Below are 14,175 nucleotides of genomic sequence, written 5' to 3' on the forward strand. Positions count from 1 at the left end.
ATGTATGTTTTTTGGGGCCTTGTCATCATACACCATCTTGCCAAATTTGGTACTGATAGACTGAAGAGTGTCCGAGAAATATTCAACGTTAAAGTTTTCCGGACGGCCGGCCGGCCGGCCGGACGGACGGACGGACGGACGGACGGACGGACGACTCGGGTGAGTACATAGAGTCACTTTTTCTCAAGTGACTCAAAAACTACTCGGTATTTTGGTTCTTTTTATCACAATTCAGTCTGTTTTAATTTTCAAGTTATATCAGAAATTTTCTATTTGCACTGATACACTGGAATCCCTTGTGGATGTATTGCTTTAAGGGTCTACAAATAGTACTACTGAACCAAAATCATCCTGTTTCTTTACGTTTTGAGCAATTCAATTGTCTTGTTTTTTTGTTTTTTAAAAATTTGATTCCTCTTCATTCTTCTCAAAAAAAAGCTTTCATTGCGATAAACAAAACATTACTGGATAGACATTTTCTTGGAGAACGTGTGTATTAGCAAGCATTTAAAGTAGGAGGACGATATGGAACGTACGATAAAAGGATGTGCTTTAGCTTTCTGTCTCATCATTTATAAATGTTGCCCTTCAATCACACACACACACACACACACACTTTTGATCCAGCTCCAACCATATTTCATAAGGCTTTATTCAGGATTGTCTCTTGTTCTTAAACATCCGATTTCTAAGCACACGTCTGTGCTGAGAATATGAACATGAACCGATATGAACATCAATGTCAGCCGCCTTTTTATTATGAAATAATGTTCATTTGTGTTCCAAACACGAAGAATACTTGTTGGTGTGTCTTCAGTCGCCCTGACATCATCACAACTCGACCCTGTCCTGCAAAAATACAAATATATACAGGGTGACACCCAAACATTCAACCCAAACAAATGCTTATTTCTTTAACATCTGTTGACCGAATTAGTTATCTTTCTTTTTTTCTTTCTTTTTTTTTTGGTCCCTGTCCTGTCCTGTCTTGTCTTGTCATGCCTTGTCTTGTCATCCCTCTATTGGCCTACAGGCAACCTTTTCCTAACTTGTCTTGTCTTGCCATGTCTTGTCTTGTCTTGTATTGTATATACATTTAGCATACATTTGGGTAAAGGTTTGCGAACAGGTAAGGGGTGTAAGAGAGAGAAAGAGACAGAGACAGAGAGAGAGATGGTCGTGGTCTATGTTACATTACACAGGTCAACACAGTTGCAAGTTCATAGGTTAAAGGCTGCCCTTTTCGTAGCGTTCATTAATTAATTCCTATTGTTTACATGTGCCAATAATGTTATAAAACTGTACCTAAGGGGATATAATAACGATTGGCTGTAGCTTTCAAAAACAGAAAAAATTAGTTCAGTATTGCAAAGTGGTGTTGATAGTGTCGAATGTAAACAGAACAGTCTCAAAGTGAAAGTGGATGTTTTCCGGAAATTGCGAAGTTAACAAGAATACAGAAAAGCGCGCTTTCCTGCTTAGCACAATCCGCTACCGCGCTAATCTGGCGTGTCAATATCACTACGTTTTGCACGTGGAAGGTGAGCGATTTCCTTCACGCGGGGATTGACGAAGCTGTACCAGAGACTGTCTGTGTTGACGGTCTAAAAATAGCCCAAGCCCTGGAGAACTGTTGCTAAACATAGCAATAAACTTTATAAAGAATTGATTATTTCTTGTAGTTGGTAAGGACTTCAAACCTAAAACTTTGCAGGAAGCTTAATTTATACATCCCCGCAACGATGGGAAAAGCCCTGGAAGTAAGTAAACTAATTAAATAGGACTTTGTCAGCCTTTAAATGAGGGGTTATTGTGTATAGTGAGGAAATAATTTTCTGATGTATTTTTAATTCATTATTGGTGTTTTATGCAAAACGTACGGTCAATATTGAAAGTTTAAAAAAGGTACTGCCCTCACATTAATACGAAGGCGGGATCACAGCTGGATAAGACAAGGTACGGCAATTTCGACCCGGAGGTCTCTTTCAGGGCGCACAGAGGATGAAAAAAAACAACCCACGGATAATAGCACACGGAAGGAACGATTACAGCAGTTATAATTAAATTACTTTGTGGGTCAGGGTTTTTTAGGAGTACAGGGGAAACCCCTTTAAGACCTTATTAAAAAATGTGAGAAAATCAAGTCTTAAAATGGAAGGGGTCTAAAAATGGGGGTAATTTACAGGTTATGAACAGAACATCTTCTTCTTCTTCAGCGTTCCAGAAATTCTGGTGACGTGTGAGCTCGTTTGCCCATTTGGGTTCCCCACACTATACTCTGAGCAGGGATCGCGCTAGCTTTTTAAAAAGTGCGTAAGTCATACGCAACAAAACGAAAAAAACGCGTCACGGACCAATATTTTTGCGTATTACGAAAACACGTACAGACACAAACAAAACACGCACGAAAGACTTAAAGACACTCCTTAGGCCAAAAAAAAAAAGGTCTGTTTACGGTAACCCGACCGACCCTATTTTTTTCGCGCGACCCTAGACTTTTTTTTGGCATTTGGGGAAAAAAAAAAAAAAAAAAAATCTGTTGGCTTTTTTTTGCAAAATAACGTAAAAATATGGTTTTTGGGGAGAAAAAAAAAAGAAAAAAAAACCCAATCCCGACCTACCGACCCTATTTTTTTGGCCTATGTTACCGTAAACAGACCTATTTTTTTTTTTGGCCTTACCTAAATACGGCGAGTTTCCCTGTCGAACTCCGCGCACGCCTGTCGAATAATACCCCTGCTGTCTCCAACCTTCGGGCCTTGCGAGTTTGTTTCCCGCTCTAATACGACTAGACACACTTTCCGCCTTTTGGAAGCGCGAGATGGGAGAGCAGCTAATGTCTGTTTCATTATCCGACAAGACATTATCTGGTAATACCCTCGTTACGTTCGTTTGCGATACTTCGATGCAAAAAGAAACGGACTTTAGTTTTGACGCGCAGATTTCATGTGTGTCGTCACTTCTCGAGCCCTATAGTCAGTTTCAGGATCGGGTGATTATTAAGTCAGAGCAAAAGCGCTGCGTGAAGACAAGAAAAAGTTACAATATTTTTGCGTATGGTTTACGCGACGCGGCGAAAAAAACGCGTCAGCGACTTTTAAAATGCGTCAAATACGCAAAAATCGTGCGTAAACGCGATCCCTGTCTGAGAGCATAGTCAGCTTCACTCCGCTTTCGTTGAGTAGGCATGCTGGGTATTTTCGTGTTTCCATAACCCACCGAACTCCGACATGGTTTACAGGATCTTTTCCGTGCGCACTTGGTCTTGTGCTTGCGTGTACACACGAAGGGGATTAAGTCACTAAGCAGGTCTGCACATAAGTTGACCTGGGAGATCGGAAAAATCTCCACTCTTAACCCACCAGGCGGCAGCGACCGGGATTCGAACTCACGACCTCCCGATTAGGAGGCTGACGTCTTACCACTGCGCGCCACTTCACCCGTCACAGAACATCTAAAGAAGCAAGATCTTAAAAAGGAGGAAGTCTGAAATGAATGGGTCTGAAAGGGGGGTTCCACTGTGGAAAAGTACCTGTCAGTTTACCTGTATGTATTAGGACCGGGTGGCCGAGTGGTAACGCACTTGCGCTCGGAAGCGAGAGGTTGCGAGTTCGACCCTGGGTCAGGGCGTTAGCAATTTTCTCCCCCCTTTCCTAACCTAGGTGGTGGGTTCAAGTGCTAGTCTTTCGGATGAGACGAAAAACCGAGGTCCCTTCCGTGTACACTACATTGGGGTGTGCACGTTAAAGATCCCACGATTGACAAAAGGGTCTTTCCTGGCAAAATTGTATAGGCATAGATAAAAATGTCCACCAAAATACCCGTGTGACTTGGAATAATAGGCCGTGAAAAGTAGGATATGCGCCGAAATGGCTGCGATCTGCTGGCCGATGTGAATGCGTGATGTATTGTGTAAAAAAATTCCATCTCACACGGCATAAATAAATCCCTGCGCCTTGAATATGTGCGCGATATAAATTGCATAAAAATAAAAAAATAAAAATCCCTGCGCTTAGAACTGTACCCACGGAATACGCGCAATATAAGCCTCATATTGATTGATTGAATAAGACCACCCCTGACATGCGGCACATACCAACTATCTACAAGTGCTTTGTGTGAACAGTAAAAAAAATTGTTTTCCTTTTTGCGAATTCATTTCATTAAACACAACAACAACAAAATTCATCAAATTCCAGCTGAGTAGAACGGCTTTCACAATTATCACTGGGCCTTTAAAGGCATGTTCCTCACCATATTACCCAGCATATCAGACACCACATGTTTGACTAGGTTTTTACATGGGAACAACAAGACTATACAGGATGGTAAAAAAACCTCCCTATTTTCTTTTTAATCACATTTTTGACTGCGAAAAAAAAAGAGATCAAAAAGGAAATATGGCGCTTTTTTTTAGACACCCCTTTTTACGTCCAGCTTCTTTTGGTGGAGATTCAAGTTACAGACACATGTGAAATTCATTAAGCAAAAAGGTTCCCACTATGCACTGCCACAGAACACAACCAGGTTATTAATGTGCGGTACAGTGTATAATTATGTTTAGAATGCCCTTCTTTTGTTTAATTGGAGCATCTATGATGTCTGACATTTTGGTTCTAACGGTAAGGAACGTATGTTTAGGCTCTAATAAGGACAGTTTGTCTTGTCAAAAGCCTCATGCATATTCCTTCCTCCCCATGCAAGACTTTCTTTTATTTGAATATATATCTGCCTTTATAGTACAACAAGAAGAGCAAACGCTCGATCGAGTCACTTTCGCAGTTCTGAATATTATATGAGGCATCAGATGGACAGGAAGAAATTGCTATTCACAACACAATGAGTCACGTTCACATAAAATTTGAGCCCGGTCACTTTTATAGTTTCCGAGAAAAGCCCAACGTTAAGTTGTGTGTTGCCGAACAGAAAAGGCTAGTTATCTCCCTTGTTTTTCTGATAACGTTCGTAAAAGGCTACAGATGTAAATACTTTGATGTAAAGAATAATCCTACAAAGTTTCAATCACATCCGATGAACTTTGTCAAAGATATAAAATGTCTAATTTTTCCTTTGACGCTGACCTGTGACCTTGAAAAAGGTCAAAGGTCAACGAAACCATCGTTAAAGTGTAGAGGTCATTGGAGGTCACGACTAAACAAAATATGAGCCCGATCGCTTTGATAGTTTCCGAGAAAAGTCCAACGTTAAGGTGGTGTCTACGGACGGCCGGCCGGACAGACTAACACTGACCGATTACATAGAGTCACATTTTCTCAAGTGACTCAAAAATCAAATAAAAAGGTCGCACTCTGCGCATAGCGACAAAAATCGCAATTTTACCAAGAAAACCTCACACTCTTTATGTGGAGAAAGACCCTGACTGTTCCAGTATGTTATGCATTTGAAAACATCTGAAATTGTGTACTTGAATTCTACAGTTTGATCAGTTCTGTGTGTTTAAGGGGAGGTGGGCCAGTGCACTACCTTTTTTTTAATTTTCAATGTTTTATTGTGTCTGAATGTTATTTTATGAAAGAAATGAACAAATGATGACAAAGAATAGTCACTTTTTGTATTTTCGGTTGCTGGTTTTTGTTTTACGCGACAAAAACAGTCAAAATACAGACAAAAGTGGAGTACAGGAGATACACGGATTTTCATCAGATGTGATTGTCACACTTCTAATTATTGTTTTATTTTATCCTTCTGGGTATGCTCTAGGGGATTACGAAGCAGATCTTGTTTATTATATTTATATTTGGAGTTAGGAACACTTCTTTGTTACAACTGTCAAACTTTAGGGTAACGCTTGCGAAATTATTTTTTGAAATAATCTGAATATGACTATAATAAAATTTCAGCAAAATCCCTTCGTAATCCCCCAGAATGTTATATTCTGCACAAACTACAAAAGAAAATATTGCTCTAGCTAAATTACAGCCAGAGAAACCGCGTAACCCAAGACGTAACCGTAGGCAAAATGGCTGAACTGAGAAAAACGACATTGAAGATTGAACACCACAGAAACACTATTGAAACAGACACACAAGGACAAAACTGTGTTATGAATGAACAGCTTAGTTTATTTGAATTGCAAACTACTTAGCCTTTAGCACGCCAGCAGAGAATTTATGCGTCCATCCTTTCTTTCCCTCTGTCAACCAGCATGGGGATACTGCCCCAGCGCTAAACGTGTATCAATGACCCGATTCTCGTTTGTATTTGCATGCGAGAATAACGGTATTTTTAACGGTAACTTACTTGAGCCAGAACGAGACTTATTTCCTTCCGTTATCTCGTCGATTTGTTGGTTTCCTCGAAGTTTTCTGCTTTTGTTTTTACATCGATACAGTACTTTGGTGCTTCGACAAGCAAGATGGAGGATGATGAGTTTGAAACTTTCGTTTGAGTTGTTTTTTGACAACAAATCGTACGTGGAATCTGAACGATTTACTGAGGAAGCTCTTCGCAATGAACTGTGTATCGCGGTGAAGAAAATGACACAGTTCGTCAAGACAGTGACGGAATTTACGAAAGCGCAGATTGATACAAACAGTTGCTGATCCAGTTTCGTTCGGGAAATGGCAGGCCCAGCAAACATTACCGATAATCTGACTGATGTTGGATACTTTCTCCTGTTTTTGTTTTTTTGCGTAGCAAATGCTCAACTTGCTTGTCGAGGAGATACTGCACAGAAACTGACTCAAATTCAGCGCAAAGCAAGCCAGTGCCGAGACGTAAAAAGTCTGCTGCATGGCGTGTTTGGAAATGGCGACCTGTGGATCTGCGTGGAGATCAAAGCTTTCCTCTGTATCGGAAACACCGACAGAATCCAAACTTTGGCCTAGTGCCAGCGGAACTACTTGTTGTTGCTAACCGAACTAATAAAGACGTTGTCCTCTTTCTTATTTCGAGCCATTGTTATCGTATCAAAGGTTGTTTCTCAAGGAAAAATTCGCTTTCGGTTGTCACCGATCGTTTGATGTGTAACCAGGATGTTGTAAAACCGAGTGAACTTCGGGTGTTCCCGTCATGGCCGAGAGTCTCTTCGGTAGTTTCCGTATGCAAAATTCGTAAGCTGAGCATGCGCACTCACAAAGTAAACTGGTTCCCGATTTCGGTTTATGACACGAACCAATGGATGTCGAGTACCTTCCAAATAAGGACATTTCCGTTCGATTACGATTGCTGCCTTTGCAACGGACAAGTGGCTGAGTGAATGGAACATTCATCAAAACACTGATGTCATGTTATAGGTCAAGAGCTGCTGCGCAGTTTCGTATGTCGTGAATGCACTGTTTTGCTGAGGACAAAGCCGTAACTAGCCTTTGAAATGAGACATTTTTTGGCGGGGGAATATCGACTACAGAAGACAATCAATGCCACACATGTTCACATTTTGTCTTTATTGACAGATAAATAGGACACTTTTGACAAAAACACCGACACACATGGATGATAGGTATGTTATGGAAACATAATCTGCTAAAATACCCAAAACAGTGTTTTCAACGATTTGGTCAATTTTGCACTGGCCCACCTGCCCTTAAAAAGTTACCTTGATCATTCTGACATGCTCTTGCTCAAATCACATCCCAGACAATATTGTAGACTCCATTGATAGACGCTGTGGTGCATGGGAGAACTGCATTCTGAGGAAACGAAAAAAATATACACTGAGGAAGAACAGTCACAACAACATTTGCAGCAGCAACAGGCTATATAATTTTATTCAAAGAACACTCAAATAAGGTAAAATGAAGATGGAAGGATTGGGGTGGGGGTTTAGAGGCGGGGATAGAAGGATAGCTGGGAACCGGGGAAGGTGGGGTGGCTAACACAGTTTGATCATGTAATGACTGGTACAATGTTTAATATATCTAAAAAGGCAGCAACTCTGTAATGCATTATGTGAACCAACTTCTCCATAAACTAAATAAAGATCAGTAAAAGTTACCTCTTTCATTCTGGAATCTTTTTGGTCCCATCACAGCTCAGACGCAGACTCAATGGACAGATACTGTAATGATGAAAATAACACCAGCAATTTAAGGGAGAACAAGAATTATGCAGAGAGGAAAAACAGTAATGAGTAAGAACAACAGCAGCAGCAGACTCAATACACTTACTCTACATAACACTCTCACTGAATGACTGATTCAGTAACTAAATCCCAGTGAAGTGCAAGTGATCAAAATTACTTATGTAAAAACAGACAAATAGAGAGAGAGAGACAGAGAGAGAGACAGACAGACACAGACAGACAGACAGACAGGCAGAGACAATGCGAATGTGTGTGTGTGTGTGTGTGTGTGTACATGGGAAATGCAGTGCCATTGAAAACAAACACTTGCTTCATTTAAATATCAACAGTTATACAACATAAGAGGCACTAAAAAAGTTGTACATGAAAATAAATGTTGCTCTTGCTGATGGAAAAAGAGCAGGGGGAGAGGGTCGATGTTGCTTGCACTTGCAGATAATTATGCACTAACATCCAGCTGTTTTTCTGGGTGTACTGTAACCCTGTAATGTTTAAGCAGAAATGTTTGTGGATCACGTTATGCTTCTGCTTTTAGATCAGTTTGAGTATTTGCAATATTACCTGGATCATTGCGGCATCCTCTTGATCACATCACATTTGAGACTTTGACCTATATAGACTCCATGGGCAGACGCTGAAGTTATTACAAGGGCATTCTGAAAAATGACAATACAAAATTTATGCAGAGATGTAGAACTTTACATTACACTTACAGAAGCAACAACCAGAGAGCTGATTTATACAGGTAGAGAGAGAGAGAAAGAGAAGTAGAAGTAAAAGAAAAAAGAGAGCATAGAAAGAGAGAGGGGGATGGGGCAAAGGGAGTGTGTAATGTGACGTGAGGAAGGGGAAGAGCAATGGAAAATGAAACTCTCAGTACTTTTAATTTATATTAACAGTTATGGAACTATTTGAGCACTCCCCATAACCACAAACAAGGTACAGACGGCAACATATGTTGCACGGAAGGGTGGGGGTAGTTGGACTGGAGAGTGTTGTTATGGGTTTAGGGTGGAGCTGGGGCGGAGTGTGTATGTAACTTGATAATAATAAGCATGATCAGTTAGTGCTAACAACTATCTTGATCTTCACAGACATAAATTGCACAATGATTTCACCACCATGTACCTTTATTTTTGCCCTTGAGTTAGGTGGAAGACAATGTTGAGTGGTGAACGCAAGTTGTATTGATCACTGGGTCATCCTGCGGTCCGGGCCATTGATCTGCACATTGCACCAGCACAAACAAACACAATGTTATGATCTCAATCAGCCTGCATGGTCAATCATGAATCTAAGAACACAAACACTGTCCAGATCTAATTGAAAACGAGATCATCATTACTTGGGAAATTCAATGAAAATCTAGCAGTCAACGAAGCAGATAGATCTGTCCTTGCGATTGTTGTTGCAAGCAGATAAATGTGTGAACTTCCTTATCTCAACGTTATCATTCAACATATTGATATTTTGCCTGATGGATGTTGTGCCGATGAGATAAACAAACAATCAAAATCAAAGTCATAAACTTTTGAAGAAAAAAATTAAACAAATTGAGCAGAAAGAATCTAGCTTACTGCTGTGCTGATTTCGACAAAATCAATGCGTTTACATGCCGAAGTCATTCCTGCTTTTATTCATATCATACTAGATGATCCTAATGCACAACAATACGAAAACGAGCTCAGCGAAATGAGTAACACTGCCTCACCTGCACTAACACAATGCTGCAGAAGCGAAGGTCGTCTACGACTGGAAATTTCGAAGTCGAACAGCGGCGTTTTTTCACTCTCAGCGGTTGTCTTGCTCGGAAAAGTGAAAAGCTTAACTTGAAATCGAACGGAAGTCACCATTCTACCTTTTCGTTCAAGCGTTGTTTTTATAAAATCTCAGAAAATGTAATTTTGACTTGGGTGATTTCGTCCGCCATTGAGATTCAGTTTTTCAATCATTTGTCTTCCTCCTTGGCAGAAGAGTCAAAGGTTCGGCCCGATCTTCAAGGTTCCCAAGACATGACTTGCAAACCCCGAACCTAGTTCGCCGAACCTCCCAAACCTAGTTCGAAAACTCAGGTTCGTCTGGTTAAGAACCAAGACAAGTTCGCCGAACCAGTCTTGAGGTTAGCCGAACCCCACGAACCTAGTTCGCGAACCAAAGGTTCGTCTGGTTAAGAACAGCCTTAACACGTCATGCCACACTTTCAGAGTGACGTTTCTTTACTTTGACGTAATAGATTGCACGAGGTTTTAGAAGAGATCGAGGTTCCAAAACAAGCGTCTTCAATTTAGCTGCCTTGAGTGCAGGACATTTTTAGTAAAATACACCTAAGTACAGTATGTAGGATAAACAGAATACTACATGGCTTGCTGTGTCGTACCAGATTTACACTTGTTGCTTTTTGGCTCACGAAGTGTAGCCTATGCGATCGTAACTTTGTCTGTCTGTGCGTTTGTGCGTGTGTGTGTGCGTGTGTGTGTATGTCTGTGGTAGAAACTTTAACATTTCCGAGTCTATGTGTGAGTGGTTATCCAAGACTATGGATAAAGCTCGCATAAGATTACGTCACGGTCAAAAGTGTTTGACGTCAATTAATGCATCATGACGGCATGTCTCCCTGTAGTCTTTCTCTCTCGCGTGGTGTGTGTGGTCTCGGTCATTGTTATTTTGAGCGGGCCGAGACTATTTGGCAGTCGTGTCCCTGTAAGTAGGCTACATGCAGACAGACAGATCTAGATCTAGTGTCTCTCTTTCTTGCACAGTGTCACCTAAGCTTACTGTGTGTGTGGGTGTGTATGTGTGACGGAGTGATTGAGTTTGTGTTACTGTTTGTCTATTTCTTACGTGAGCCTTGAAGGCTTCGCCTCTTGTTCAAATAGTGAACAGCTCGCTTTCGCTCGCAGTTCAATATTTAAAACAAAAAAACGCGTGTAAATCTGGTACGACACAGCAAGCCATGTATTATTTTCTATCTGTCCATATGTGCGTATGGGTGTATGTTTTGTGTCTCAGGAAGCTTAAATATTTTAATGTCAATCAAAGTGTTATGGAACTTGTGTATTGCAGTTTGATTGAAAGCATACTGACTTTTAACATTGTGACATGGTATGGTACCACAAATGTTAAAAACAAAGCTAAACTCCACCGCATTGTTGCGACGGCTAGCAAGCTTGTTGGGCAACCCCAACGACAGCTGACCAGTCTCTACGAGGCTGCCATTAAGCGGAAAGCTCTCAAAATTGTCCGTGATCCGATCCATCCTCTCAACCCCTGTTTCGAAATTCTCCCTTCAGGTAAACGTTATAAGGTCCCTTTGGCACGCAAAAACCAGTTTAAAAAGTCATTCCTGCCTTCTGCAGTCACCATTTTAAATTCTTCTCGCATCACGTAGAGGCTGGTCGGCTGGGAAAAAACAAACAATGTGTACATGTGAAGGTGTGTGGGAAATATTTGTAATGTGATTACTCGGCTGTGAAACCCAACTCCTGTGATATGAGAGGGTAAATTTACATAGTGCAATATCATATTTGATTGTATCCCTTTTATGTTTTATGTTTTATGTGTGTCGTCCTATACAATTGTTGTTATAATCGTTTACAGGCAGACAGGGTGTGCCGAAGAAAAATTTCCATTTTTATGTAATATTTTAATGGACAATAAAGTGCTGTTATCCCAGCGAAGCTGGAGGTATCCCGTGAACGCTATACTGTAATCGATTTGAGAAATGTGCATACCGAATAATACATGATAAAGAAGGATTCTTTGTGCCCGGCTACGTGATGAGTGATTGCCCCTGTTACGGGTGCAGGTTGTGTGTGTGATTTAGCTCGTGTCTTTTTCATATATTTTGTTGGACTACGACATTTGATAGTCTCAAAAAACTATCTAAAGTGAACATGTGCTGTAGTACTGTGGATTGAGTACATTTTGGTGACTTTGACTGTGCTTGAGGTTAACGTTTCATCCATTTTGTCCCCGGAATGCTATGTAATAATTATGTGTACCAGCGTGAGGCGAGAAGTGAACCGGTGGTAGTTCAGTATAGAGTCGCTGCGCACGGGATTTTCGGATTGCCGAAAACAACAGCTGCAAGGTCAGTGAGCACTGGTGACGGTGCCTCTCAGCATGAGCGATACGACAGGCACAAGAAAGAGTAAGCGGGCTCTGGTCTTCTCGCCGACCATCTCAGAAGAGAAGCGCTTCCGTGTGGACACAGAGATAGAGCGCGGAACAGGTATGGAGGCTTGTAACATGGAGGGAGATGTGGATTTTGACGTCGCAGAGCTGCATGAATGTATACTGACACGCATCAACGAGGCCATCAGCCAGAGCGGACAGGGTCAGGGTAAGAGTGGTGGCGGTGACGGTGGCGGTGGCGGTGGTGGTGGTGCCGGCAAGGCTGGTGACAAGTTCCTGATGCAGCAACTCGTCCCTGCTATAGTCACTTCGGTAGCCTTCGCCGTAGGGGAGGTCATGAAGAAAGTCATCCAGAAGATGCCCAAACCTGCAGGTGTGAGCCACGACTCAGCGGTCATCCAGCACTTGCAGAAGAATGTTCTACTCATGAAGTATGAGAATGACAAGCTGGAACAGTACAGCCGCCGTGAAACATTGAAGATTGTAGGTGTGAAGGAGGAGGAGGGCGAAGACATCGAGAAGAAGGTTCTCGACATCTTCAAAGCTACTGGTGCCGATGTGTCTGCCGACGACCTATCAACAGTCCACCGCTCAGGGGACCGCAAAAGGAAAGGCCGCCCAGTCCTCGTTCGATTCATCTCGAGAAGGAAGAGAAAGGAGGTGCTCCAAAAGAAGAAAACCTTGAAAGACAAGAAAGAACACAAAGGGGTCTTCATGTTCGACGATCTTACGACCCTGAGGGCGAGAATGCTACACTACATCAAGAAGAAGGTGCCAGAAGTCGAACACGCGTGGTCAATCGACGGCAGAATTCACTGCACCAAGCGGCGACCACCAGGCCTCTCCGACAGAGACAGCCCCAGGAAGGTCATCGTCATCGACAATCCCGACGATCTTTTCAAACTGGGAGTGGATTCGGTCGACTTCGAGGACCTCGGCCTTGCCAGCCTACTAGCAGAATAGGAACCCCCTGGAGGTATCTGCGGCAAACCGAAAGTTAGAGGTTACGGCCCCTCCAGCAAGCAGGCAGTTTCGCGCCTGTATATCTGCCAGAGTACAACCCCTATGCACCGAAACAGAGCCGGGAAAAGGCGAAGATAGCACGGGATTTTCGGTCACTAAACCATCACAGAAGGGCGGTTACCCTATACGGGTGTCATGCGAGGTTGGGGACACGCGTTCTCCCCACCCACGCACATATGTCAACAAATACAGTGCAGTAACCAGCTGGCTAGCAAGCGTTGGTGTCAGAGACAGTGACAGTGACAGTGACAGTGCTAGCGAAAACAAGGACTCTGCTGGTAACAAGTGCTCCAAGGATGATGTGTCGCAAAGTAACCAAGTAAGTAAAACCGGACTGTTCTGTGTTGACTTTATTGGTGTTATACCCTATGATGGGAACGATAAACAAAACACCATGCCAGAAGAGCATGAAAGAATCATAAACTGTGGTAAAAACAGCGATAGTAAGCCGTGTTTACAATTGTCAGATAAGATAGTGCTAAAACAGGATGAAACGACGGACACAATGTGCTTTTTGGAAGATGAGAATGCGAAGCCAAGTAGTAATGCACACATGAAGAGTGAGACTGAAGTGAAAGTAGGTCAAGTGGAGGAAGAGTGTGATAATGATGTTGATGCAGTGTGTTTGTCCCAAGACGAAAACAAAGTGCATGATGTTGATACGGATTGGGAGTCCGAGGTGGCTGTGTGTATGTCCCAAGATGATAACAATGCGCATGCTTATGATGAAAAGGGACATGAGACTGATGTTGCTGTGTGTTTGCCCAAAGATGAAAACAATGTACATGTTTTTGAAGATAAGAGTTTGGAGACCGAGGTAGCTGTGTGTATGTCCCAGAATGCAAACAATGTTCACTATTTTGATACCAAGGTTTGTGAGAACGATACTGATGTGTGTATGACCCAATATAAAAATAGTGTGCATGATTCTGACAGTAAGGGTTGCGAGAATTATGTTGCTGTGGCTATGACCC

At 42.1% G+C, this 14,175-nt stretch overlaps 1 long non-coding RNA gene across 2 annotated transcripts; it reads right to left on the minus strand.

Annotated features, from left to right (window-relative positions):
• Nucleotides 1-614: 614 nt before the first annotated feature.
• LOC138954637 (uncharacterized) lies at nucleotides 615-10,005 on the minus strand. 2 transcript variants are annotated; one of them, XR_011451916.1, is made up of 6 exons: nucleotides 9,756-10,005; nucleotides 9,173-9,268; nucleotides 8,606-8,700; nucleotides 7,958-8,020; nucleotides 7,559-7,652; nucleotides 615-849 (listed from the first exon to the last, which is right to left on the minus strand). It is a non-coding gene; the product is annotated as an uncharacterized lncRNA (long non-coding RNA). The 2 variants fall into 2 exon arrangements; XR_011451917.1 differs by lacking the exon at nucleotides 7,559-7,652 and having other exon boundaries at nucleotides 617-849.
• Between the last annotated feature and the right edge of the window lie 4,170 nt (nucleotides 10,006-14,175).

The sequence above is a fragment of the Littorina saxatilis genome, unplaced genomic scaffold (assembly GCF_037325665.1).
Source record: "Littorina saxatilis isolate snail1 unplaced genomic scaffold, US_GU_Lsax_2.0 scaffold_465, whole genome shotgun sequence".
NCBI classification, from domain to species: Eukaryota; Metazoa; Mollusca; class Gastropoda; order Littorinimorpha; family Littorinidae; genus Littorina; species Littorina saxatilis.